Raw genomic sequence first — 11,538 nt, forward strand, 5'->3', positions numbered from 1 at the left:
ACGAACACCTGCTGGTGGCAAAATTGATCGGAAAACTCTGCCGCTCCACGGCTGCTAGGTTCCCTCTTCCTAGGGCTGCTCACCGAGAACTTCCGGCTCTCCATGACCTCCCGCTAACCTCTCGCCTTTCTTGTGGACGTTGGTGACTCTCCTCCGGCCTCTGATGTCTATTGCACAACTTATACTTGTAGACTCATGTTGAGCCTCCAAGCACGGAGTTTTGTAGGAGATTAGCATTTTTCCCTCAAGTGGATGACCCAAGGTTTATAAATCCGTGGGACGCGTAGGATGAAGATGGTCTCTCTCAAACAGCCCTGCAACAAAATACAAGAAATCTCTTGTGTCCCCAACACATCCAATACAATGGAAAATTGTATAGGTGCACTAGTTCGACAAAGAGATGGCGATACAAGTGTATTATGGATAGTAGATATAGGTTTTTGTAATCTAAAAAATTAAAATAGCAAGGTATCAAGTGATAAAACAGATCACAAAACAATATTGCAATGCTTGAAAACAAGGACTAGGGTTCATCCTTTCACTAGTGCAATCTCTCAACAGTGCTAACATAATTGAATCATATAAAAATCCCTCAACGTGTGACAAAGAATCACTCCAAAGTTCTTATCTAGCAGAGAACATAAGATGAAATTGTTGTAGGGTACGAAACCACCTCAAAGTTATCTTTTCCGATCAATCTATTGAACCATCCCTATAAGTGTCATAAATTTCCCTAGAGTTCGTACTAAAATAACAACATACGATACACATCAACCAACTCTAGTGTCACCACAAGTATCCATGAGTTGATTATTCGATATGCATCAAACTAACTTCAGATTCAGAATATTCAATCCAACACAGAGAACCTCAAAGAGTGCCTATATTCGGGCCTTCTATAGATGACAGTGGCTAGGGTTTATATGAGGGTTCGTCTGATCTCGCGCCGCCACCATCTTGGCTTGCTCACCAAGATGATCTCCGAGCTCTATTCAGGCCTTCGGGCTCCCTCCTATTTTCGGGCTCCGTCTGGGCCTTATGGAACCCGTAGTAGGCCTGTTGCTAGGATACATGCCGAGAGGCCACCCCCCCCCCCCCGTGTATTGCACCATCATAGGGACCATTAGAACAATCATCATAAATGTATAGTTTCACAAACAATTCACATCCTTATTGATACATACCATTGATTAGGTTCAAGGACAATAGAAACAACTCATGAATGCATAGGGATTGTCATCATCACATAATTACCTCTAGAGCATATATCCAACATCCCCTTCCTCCCACCCGTAAGCACGACCTGCTTCTCGGTACGCCCATCCCCAACATCCCCATACCATACTTCAAGCAAGACACACGAACATACCACTATGGCAGTGCTGAAACACAAGTTGGTGGCTGTTGTGACAGCTATCGAGCTAAAGCAGGCCGGTCGCCACTCACCTGTAGTGATGTGTTGCAAGGCCCGACGGTCGGTGCTACAAGGCTCCCCTCAACATTTCAAGCCTTAGTTGAGCTGCTACATGGAGTGACCATCGGTGTTGCAATCCTTGTACCTGGTGCGGTGAGCAGAGAGACGTGGCATGGGAAGCCGCCCATGGTGATGCTAGATAGCCGGTGATGTTGCACCCCAATGGTACGAGAACATGTGGTGATGTTGTGAGGGAAGGGGATGGACTGCCAACAATGTTGTGAGCCATGGTATGTGCTTAGTTAGAGATGTTGCGAGGGGGCGGACCGTCTGTGATGTTGCAGACATGCTACTTGCACGGGTGGCAATGTTGCGAGGGGGACGAACACCAATGATGCTACGAGCAGCCATGCTACAAGCGGGCAGACTGTTGGCGATGCATGCAGTTGTGTTCCAGGCAAGGTGGACTACCGGCGATGATGCAAACGAGGCGGACAATATGGATACCTTGAGTGGAGGATTTGTCGTTGCAGGTGTGAGCATGGCGGGGAAGAAAGCACTTCGGGCAACTGCAACATGCGAACCAAAATCATCTGGATCTATCCGTTTGGGCCCAAACAGACAGACGAGCCGGCCCAATGTGGGACCCCATCCTCAAATTGTGTCCATTTTTTGTCCGGCTCGACCCATTCCACGCCAGCTTTTTGGTTACACGAACAACAGATGGACGGGCACGCTGCGTCTCGGCGTCCGCCTCAGGCCCACGTGTCAGTCGTCCAACTAGCTCCCACCTACCCTAGTCAATGCACATGGATGGTTGGGCCCGCATGTCAGCCTCCCAGACGACCCCTGGCCACGTCCTTTTTTATGGCGAAGCCATGGACTTCCAGTGCCACTTCCACTTCCCCATCCCCATCCACTTCCACTTTCCCACCATTGCTCCCTCCATCGGAGACACCAAACCCTAGCCTAGGGTCGCCGCCCACCTTGCTCCCCGCCGGCCATGGGGTTCTGGAAGTGGCACCCCGACAAGAAGACCAAGCACGACCACGAGGCGGGGTCGTCGTCCGCCCCGTCTGGAAGTGCGACCAACCACTACACCTTGTCAATGTGTTTCTCCACCTCCCCTCCGGTGGTCATGCTCCATTTTATGCCATACGTCAAGGTCGCCATCTGCCGCCGATACTGGGAGACCGGTACCCCGCTGTCATGGTGAGATGCCCACCTTCCCAATGGGTGGCATTTGAGCCCGCATTGGGTGCCCTCCCCCCCCCACCCGATGAGCGATCGTGCTCGCCTCCAGGAGATCACCCATCATCGCGCCTGGATTATGCGCCAGCTCCTCGACGACCGTAGGTATGACATCGAATCGCCCCTCTGGGACACATGGTTCCAGGACGAGCACGACATACATCCAAAAACCTTTTTTGTTGGTCATGGTCATAGCCCGCCCCGTGTGTCCCTGAGTGCTCCTCGTGTGCGTGCACCGAGCCCACCAAGTGCACGGGGCCGCACACGGGTTCGTGGTCTGATGCTGACGCCCTCTCCCTCCCCATCGTATCCACCACCGCAGCCTCCTGCCATGACGGCCGAGGAGGAGGAGCGGCTCATGCAGACCATCATGGAGGACTCCGAGCGGGAGTACAGGCGCCGCCAAGAGGAGGAGTGGGAGGGCCTGTAGGAGATGCTCGAGTTGTCGGCCTACGAAGACGTCTACCTGATGGCGCTGGAAGTGAAGCGGGAGCTGAAGGAGCAGGCCACAGAGCAGCGTGCATGGGCATCGTGGTCACCGCCACCACTGCTGCCACCCCCGCCGCCGCAGCCTGCACAACACGCGCCCGACGCATTCTGGGGGCCACCGCCCCACCTTTGGACACCCCCACCTACATCGACATGACGAGCAACAACGAGGATGGTGACACCTAAAGACATCGGCGACAATAGCATCAACAATGACGGCTTTTGCGGCGCGCGGGGCGGCCGCATTATCTTATTTTTATGTTTTTTAAACTTCATCTTGAGTACTGTGCATGGGTCGTGAGGATGGTGAACTTTTCAATTAATTTATTTATATGTTTTAAGCTATTCTACAATGTTTTTTTTAATTCAATATTTTTTTTGGTTTTTTAAGTCCAACATAGGCAAGTTGGGGATGCGGCCGCACGTTGGGTGCCCCGACCCTCGGTCGGTCCAAACCGGACACGGGCGTCCATTTTACCCCTTCAAATGAATCAAATCTGTACTAAACAAACATCCCTTTGGAGTAATGCTTTGGACTCGCCCTTATGCGAGAACGAGAAGTAGTCGGGGAAATGGGGACACGACATCATGATCAAACAGCTGGCGTAGTGCAATCAAACAACAGAGGTAGTTGATTTTTCTTACTCCTACAGCTGGCTCGCGCCTAGCACAATGCTTTTGCAATGTGGTCTTGCTTTTGATTCGATGCGTGCGATGTTGATCGGCCGGGCGAGGAGCAACAAGAATAGTTACTAGATCGGAGCGTGCCTTGGCGCGGGGTGCCGGTCCCAATGTTAGTCCCTCACTTAGTGGTAGCCCAGACTTAGCATATGCATTCAACTACTAATTTAATAGATTCTCAAAGAAAGCAAGGTACACACAGGTCTATTACTGATGGTATCGGCATAAGTCCGAAGACAAAACAGAGCACACAACATATATAGGAAATAAAACATATGATATGACACAGTAAATGGATTAGAAAACCAACATTAGAGCCACAACTTTACTGGTTCATAACTTACATTAACCACGTAGTAGTTAATCCATCGGAAGCACCGTATCATAACATTGACCATACATCTCTAGCAACCAAGAGCTAAACAAACACCACACAAAAGAGAATGCCAATACTGATCATAGTACCAACAGCGGCTGGTCTTTCACAAGCACCACATTAAAGTTTTCTGGGGTCGGTGTAACGGAACATCACATCAGAAGCAATACGACACGACAAAAGGGACGATGGACCTAGGGAGAAGCTTCACCATCTAACACACGTCGAGACGTCCATTCGCTAGACCATCAATGCAAGAGCACATCCAACCAACACACTGTGGTATTGTAGTAACACAAGTTCAAGTAAGAGCCAAATCGTGTACAAAACAGGAGGCAACTAACGATAGAAAAGGTACCTAGAGGACACACCAAAATAGTGATCTTCCTAGGGACGTTTGGACTATAGCTTGGCCCTTTTAGCCGTGGATATCTCGTCTTCATCTGCCGCCAGGCTTTCAGTTGATTTGCTTCAAGAACAAATAACAATTACATACAAGAAGCAGAAAACTGATGCATATATTGTTAAACACTCATATGAACCCAAACCTAGATACCTCGAGGTAGCAGCAAGCTTATCACCGAGACTATAACTGGCCATGGGAAGCCCGGCCCGGCCGGCCCGGCCCGAAAAAGCCCGACCCGACCCGGCCCGACGCTGCCCCCGGGTCGGGCCCGGGCCCGTCATTTTTGTGTTTTTCTAAAGGTCGGGCCGGGCCGACCTGGAGCCTGACAGGCTTTTACGCATTTGGGCCAGGCTCGGGCCCATAAAACAGGCCCGATGGCCGGGTCGGGCCGGGCTCGGGCCTGGGTTTTTTGCATCGGGCTTGGCTAGGCCCGGCCCGTCCCGAGGTATGGCCAGGTATAACCGAGACCAGCAGAGCCGCCATCCAGTTTTTCGATCCCCTAGCAGGCATAAACGATATTCCTTGTCAACTGACCATCAAAGGACCATGCGAATAGGTTTGGTGTATTTTTCACCAAGCAAACGAAAGGAAATACCTGAGCATGACCATCGGAAAACAATGGTTTACACAACAGAGACTTAGGTAGACGACTTGCTGGCACTCTCTTTATGCTGACACTACAGGTCACAGACCCAACAAATTCACATCACATATCTAGAATCGTTTGTTTACGCCATCTTGGATCACTTTTGTTGGAACAACTCATACCTTTTGTTGACGGAGGCCGGGGAAGAATTACTCTTTTTCCTTCAGGGGTGATAAGTTCCTAGAAAAAAATATGCGGCAGGTCAGTAGATCAATACGGTCAAGGCAAATGCATAGCAACGTAAATGATTTATTTTACAGAAGAGTCATACCTTTGAGTATGGTCCCTCGTGCACAAGCTCGTTGGTATGCTCACTGCCTGTAAGAGATAGTGGCGGAATGGATCTAGTGAGCAGCACACCGGTTGATAAGCCAGCACCAGCCAGATAACTCGTATTAACCTCTGATTGTCTGGGTGAGTCTGCCTTACTATACACAACTGCATTTTGCACAGCTGTTTCAACGGGAAAATCTAGCCTCTTGACTTGGAATGAGGTGACCTCCGTGTCAGGTAAGAAGCTCTTTGAGGAGAAAGATACCAAAAACCTATACCTCTACCCCACCAGTGCAGTTAGTTCTTGTGGCACAATGTCATCTCCACGTGCCATCCAAACAATCTCGTCAAGAGGAACCCGGTTGGACTTTCCTTCACGGATTAGGGTAATCAAGGACTTGCCAAGAAGCTCTTTTCCCGCCCTATCAAAGAAGATGAACTCAGCCTCCCCCCGTGTCATCGGCACCTATGAAACAGACTCGATACCTACAACACAGAATGCATCAGGTACACACCTAACGAACTAATCACATGGAAACCAATACATACACATGCAAAGAGAGATACCTTGGCACTGCATATGTGCAAGAACAATGTCATCTCCACGTTCCATATGGCTGAGAAGATTTGTGGCACTTTGTACATGGCATGAACCAGTACCGCTGACCAGGAGCCAACTTACTCAATTTAACTGAGCAAAAGAAACAAACATCCTACAGCAGACACGACAAACGTCAGCAACAAAGTTAAACAAAGGTGAAATAACACCATACAACAAGTCAGGACACCGATAAGTAAAAAGCAATTACCCGGTTTTGGTAGATGTCCAGGTCCAAAAGTTCACCAATTGTTTTGATCTATAAATCAACCTAGGCGCTAATCTCAGCTAATGTCTGTCCCTGGAGGACAATCTTTGCTATAGGAGAGAACTTGCCCTGGAGCTTTTAGCAACAAGATCGAGAACAAAAGCATATGACCAAATCAGGCAAAGGACAACACATAATTAGCACAAAGATAAACAGATAGCATGTACCTCTTATGGAAGTCCATCATCTTAGAAATGTCATCATTTATGTACCACCGACATGCTGCACTTCTTCTCACACCCCTTTGACCTCCAGACCGCAACCAAAGACATAGCATGTCACATAAACAAACCTGGCAAAGGAGTAGCCATCTAGTCAACCTAACAAGAGTTCTTACCTTCATACGCCTTCACGAGAGTTCCAACAAATAGTGCAACCACTAGTTCAGTCGAGCCCAGCTCGATAATGTAGTCCCCCTCAAAGGTTGTAGCACGTTTGCCCGAGAGCACAACAGTTATCTGACACCCATTGCACAAAATATAAACAAAATATATTGAAAGGAATGGCAGGCTAATAGAGACAACAACACAAACAACAAGCACCTGACAGGGCAAGATGGCATACCTTAGGTCCATGATGCTGATACAACGCTTTGTGGAAGGCTCGCTCCTGCTCGAGCTATGATACTGTAAAACATCAGATACACTAGTGATAACGCCGAGCACATCTAGACAACCATAGGAAAGGAAAACATCTTACGGGTGTCTATGTCAAAACTGGCAGATCTCGGGTAGGGGGTCCCGAACTATGCGTCTGAGGATCAATGGTAACAAGGGATGATGGGGACACAAAGTTTACCCAGGTTCGGGCACTCTTAAAGGAGGTAAAACCCTACGTCCTGCTTGATTGTATTTGATGAGTATAGGGGTTACAAGAGTTGATCTACCTCGAGATCATCATGGCTAAACCCTAGCTGTCTAGCCTATGAGAATTCTCATTGCCTCTACGGACTAAACCCTTCGGTTTATATATACACCGGAGGGGCCTAGGGTTGTATATAGTCGGTTTGTGGGGGAAGGAAATGATATATCCGAACATCTAACATGCCATCCACGCATATAGGAGTCCTACCCGGACACGGGGGAAAAGTCTTCTGCTTCTTTCTTCACGGCCCATCAGTCCGGCCCATAACAAATAGTCCGGACACCCGAGGACCCCCTAATCCAGGAGTCCCTCAGTAGCCCTGAACCAGTCTTCGATGATGATGTGTTCGGCTCGCGGATTGTCTTCGGCATTGCAAGGCGGGTTCCTTCTCCTGAATACTTTAGGATAACTCCTGCATAAAGGAATTGTATCCGACTCTGTATAATCAATACAACCCTTAGCCACGAAGGCAAGATGTCAAAATAAAACAGTGTCTTTTACTAACAACCTTTTTAGCGAAGCATCACACTTGGCTCTTTAACATTTTGAACCGTTTTCAAGCCTCCCGTTTCGTGTTTCGAGGCTTAGCACATTATGGGATTTTCATCAATACAGTTTTGGGTAATCCAACCACGCCTTCCGCACGATCACTTTGGGAACAGGCGAGTTTTAAGGCTCGAGAGGGGGGCATTTGGTATTTCACCACCTATAAGAGGGTAAAAACTCCTTATTTTTTACCCACACCTTCTTATAGATCCCGCCTTCCCACCCCTGAGCTCCAGGGCCCAAAACTTCAGCCTTCCCCACCGCCACCACCCTTCCCAGCAATGGCCAGGTCCGGTTCCAAGGGCAAGTGGGAGGCCTCCTCCGTCATGGAAAAGGACATCAAGGATCCTCGGAGAGCTAGCTATTTGTCTGCAGAGATCGCGCACAGGTTCCCTGACAAAGATCACGTCATCCCTACTCCGGAGCCGGGTGAGAGGGTCGTGTTCATCCCACATTTCCTCCGAGGACTAGGATTTACCCTCCACCCCTTCGTACGGGGCCTCATGTTCTACTATTGGCTAGATTTCCACGATCTAGCCCCGAATTCCTTCCTCCACATATCAGCGTTCATTGTCATGTGCGAGGCTCTCCTCCGCATCCCACCACACTTCGGCCTGTGGCTTAAGGTTTTCAATCTGAAGCTGAAGGTGGTCGATGGTCATCATACGGATTGCGGCGGGGCCATGGTAAGTAAGCTCCCCAACGCCGTCTGGCCCAAAGGTACATTTGTGGAGACGGTCAAGGTGTGGCAGCTGGAGTGGTTCTACATCACCGAACCCCACAACGCCAACTGGGCGGCCACGCCTGATTTCAGATCTGGACCCCCTAAGAGGCTCACCTCCTGGACCGCCAAGGGCCTTGATTGGGGGTCCCCAACGGAGGTGCAGATGCTACAAAAATGTATCACCAACATGATAGGCAAAAACATCGGTCTCACAAACGTGATTTAGGTGATGCTCTTCCACCGCACTCTTCCCTGCCAACTCTGAGCCTCTCACATGTGGGAGTTCAATCCGAAAGAACCACAAACCTTGAAGCGCTTCTTTGGCACCACGCACGAAGACATATGGAAGTAGCTTTTCAAGGCCCAGAAGAGTTGGCCGATGAAGACCGAGGACATAGGACTCGACATCGAGAACCCGACCTCAGCGGTAAGCATAGTCTTTCCGAAGACCTATTCGGTCAATATTTCAAGTATAGTGAAAACTACATCTCCTGTCTTCCATACAGGGATGGACAGCCAAGGCGGAGCGGATCAACTGTCCGGCATCGCTACCGGAGAACCCAACCACACCCCAGGTGACGGAGATGTTGGGCCCGGCATCATATCAGGCACCGAAGAAGAAAGCCAAGAAGAATAAGGGCAAGGAGGCCAGGGGTGGCCTCCGCCACAAGGGTCCTTCGGACACAGTGTCCAGAGAGATGGAAGCCCTCTCCTCCCACGAGGGAGACGAGAAGCAATAAGAAGAGGAGGTGGAGAGAGACTCCCCCCATAAGGGGAGGAAGAAGAAAAATGGCGGCCTCAGAAGACCCAAAGGGAGAGGCGCCCAAGAGAGGGAAAATGATCCTTCAAGACAGTTCGAACTAAGATGCCGAATTGGCCCCCAAAAAGCCTTCCAGGGTGAAGCCCCTGGCTGAATCGTAAGTATTCAGGTACTCATTGTTTATCTTCGGCCTTCCTATTTCCATTATGTGAGTTATTTTGCTATGCGCCTTTCATCCCTCCCCGCGAGCTCCCGCAAACTCCGTTATCGAAGCGGAACTCTTTGCCGCAGGAGATGGAAGAGAGCGCGACGCCGCCCCGAGCCCCCTCGCTTGTCACAATGGATGACACCGAGGTGTTGTCACAAAGGACCTCTCCTGGCCGGGGGTACGAGGCCGTCAAGAAAGCACCCGAGGTTGATACCTCGGTCGCCGAAGACCTTGGGGTGGCGACCCCTATGGCACCCGACAGTGGGGACTATCGGTGTCAAAACCGGCGGATCTCGGGTAGGGGGTCCCGAACTGTGCGTCTAAGGCTAATGGTAACAGGAGGCAGGGGACATGATGTTTACCCGGGTTCGGGCCCTCTCTATGGAGGTAATACCCTACTTCCTGCTTGATTGATCTTGATGATATGAGTATTACAAGAGTTGATCTAACACGAGATCGTAGAGGCTAAACCCTAAAATCTAGACTATGATTATGATTGTTGTTAAACTACAGGCTAAACCCTCCGGTTCATATAGACACCGGAGGGGGGCTAGGGTTACACAGAGTCGGTTACAGAGAAGGGAATCTACATATCCGAATTGCCAAGCTTGCCTTCCACGCAAAGGAGAGTCCCACCCGGACACGGGACAAAGTCTTCAATCTTGTATCTTCATAGTACAACAGTCCGGCATAAGCATATAGTCCGGCTGTCCAAGGACCCCCTAATCTAGGACTCCCTCAGTAGCCCCTGAACCAGGCATCAATGACGATGAATCCGGCATGCAGATTGTCTTCGGCATTGCAAGGCGGGTTCCTTCCCCGAATACTCCAAAGTAGAACTTTAACACAAGAATCATGTCCGGCTCTACAAAACAAATTCCGCATACCACCGTAGAGAGTACAATATTCCACGAGTCTAATCTGCTGACAAATTTTCCATAGCATGACATCATGACGTGGCCCGGTCATTATCTGAACCGTTTTCTCAACCTGCTACTACACATCTTGTGAGGTGGTTTTATTGGCACGTCTTGTCGAAGCAGAGATCGTGTCCCCTTATCATGGGAATCTCATCAATACGGGTGTGGGTAACCCAACCGCGCCATTAGCACGACGCTTGGGGAATAAGCGAGTTTCTAGGGCAAGTGGGGAGGCGCATGATTTCTGCTGCCTTTATAAAGAGACAAGGATTCCCCTTTTTTCACCCACGCCCTCTTCTTCCTCTACTCATCCATTCTCGAGCTCCAATGCTCAAGCTTTCACCTTCTCCACAAAAACATCCTGAACATGTCCGGAGCAAGAGGCAAGTGGTTGGCCTCCTCTGTTAAGAAGGAGGACATCCAGAAGCTTCGGGAGGCCGGATACTTGTCCAAAGACATCGCGCATCGGCTTCCGGCCAAAGGGAAGATCATCCCTACCCCGAAACCCCAGGAAAGGGTAGTATTCCTTTCCCAGTTCGTCCGTGGGCTGGGATTCCCCTCCACACGTTTGTCCGTGGACGAATGTTCTACTACGGGCTGGACTTCCATTATTTGGCCCCCAACTCCATCCTCAACATCTTGGCGTTTATCATCGTGTGCCAGGCCTTTCTCCGCATCACACCCCACTTCGGCCTATGGCTGAAGACCTTCAACGTGAAGCCAAAGGTGGTGAGCGAACAACAAGCAGAGTGCGGAGGCGCCATGGTGGGCAAGATGCCCAATGTCACCTGGCCCAAAGGCTCCTTTGTGGAGACGGTGAAGGGGTGGCAATCGGGATGGTTCTACATCACCGAGCCGTGCGACGCCAACTGGGAGGCGACCCCCGAATTCCGATCCGGCGTCCCCATGTGGCTCACCTCCTGGCAAGAGAAGGGCGTAGCCTGCGGCTTAGCGGAAGAACTAACCGGACTTCATACATGCGTCCAAAATATGATAAGCAAGAAAATCAAGCTCGTCAACGTGGTCCAAGTTATGCTCCTCCGTCGGATTCTTCCGTGTGAGAGACGGATTTGCAATCTGTGGGAGTTCAACCCGGACGAACACCAGATGTTGT

This window comes from Triticum aestivum, chromosome 4B, assembly GCF_018294505.1.
Source record: "Triticum aestivum cultivar Chinese Spring chromosome 4B, IWGSC CS RefSeq v2.1, whole genome shotgun sequence".
Taxonomy (NCBI): domain Eukaryota; kingdom Viridiplantae; phylum Streptophyta; class Magnoliopsida; order Poales; family Poaceae; genus Triticum; species Triticum aestivum.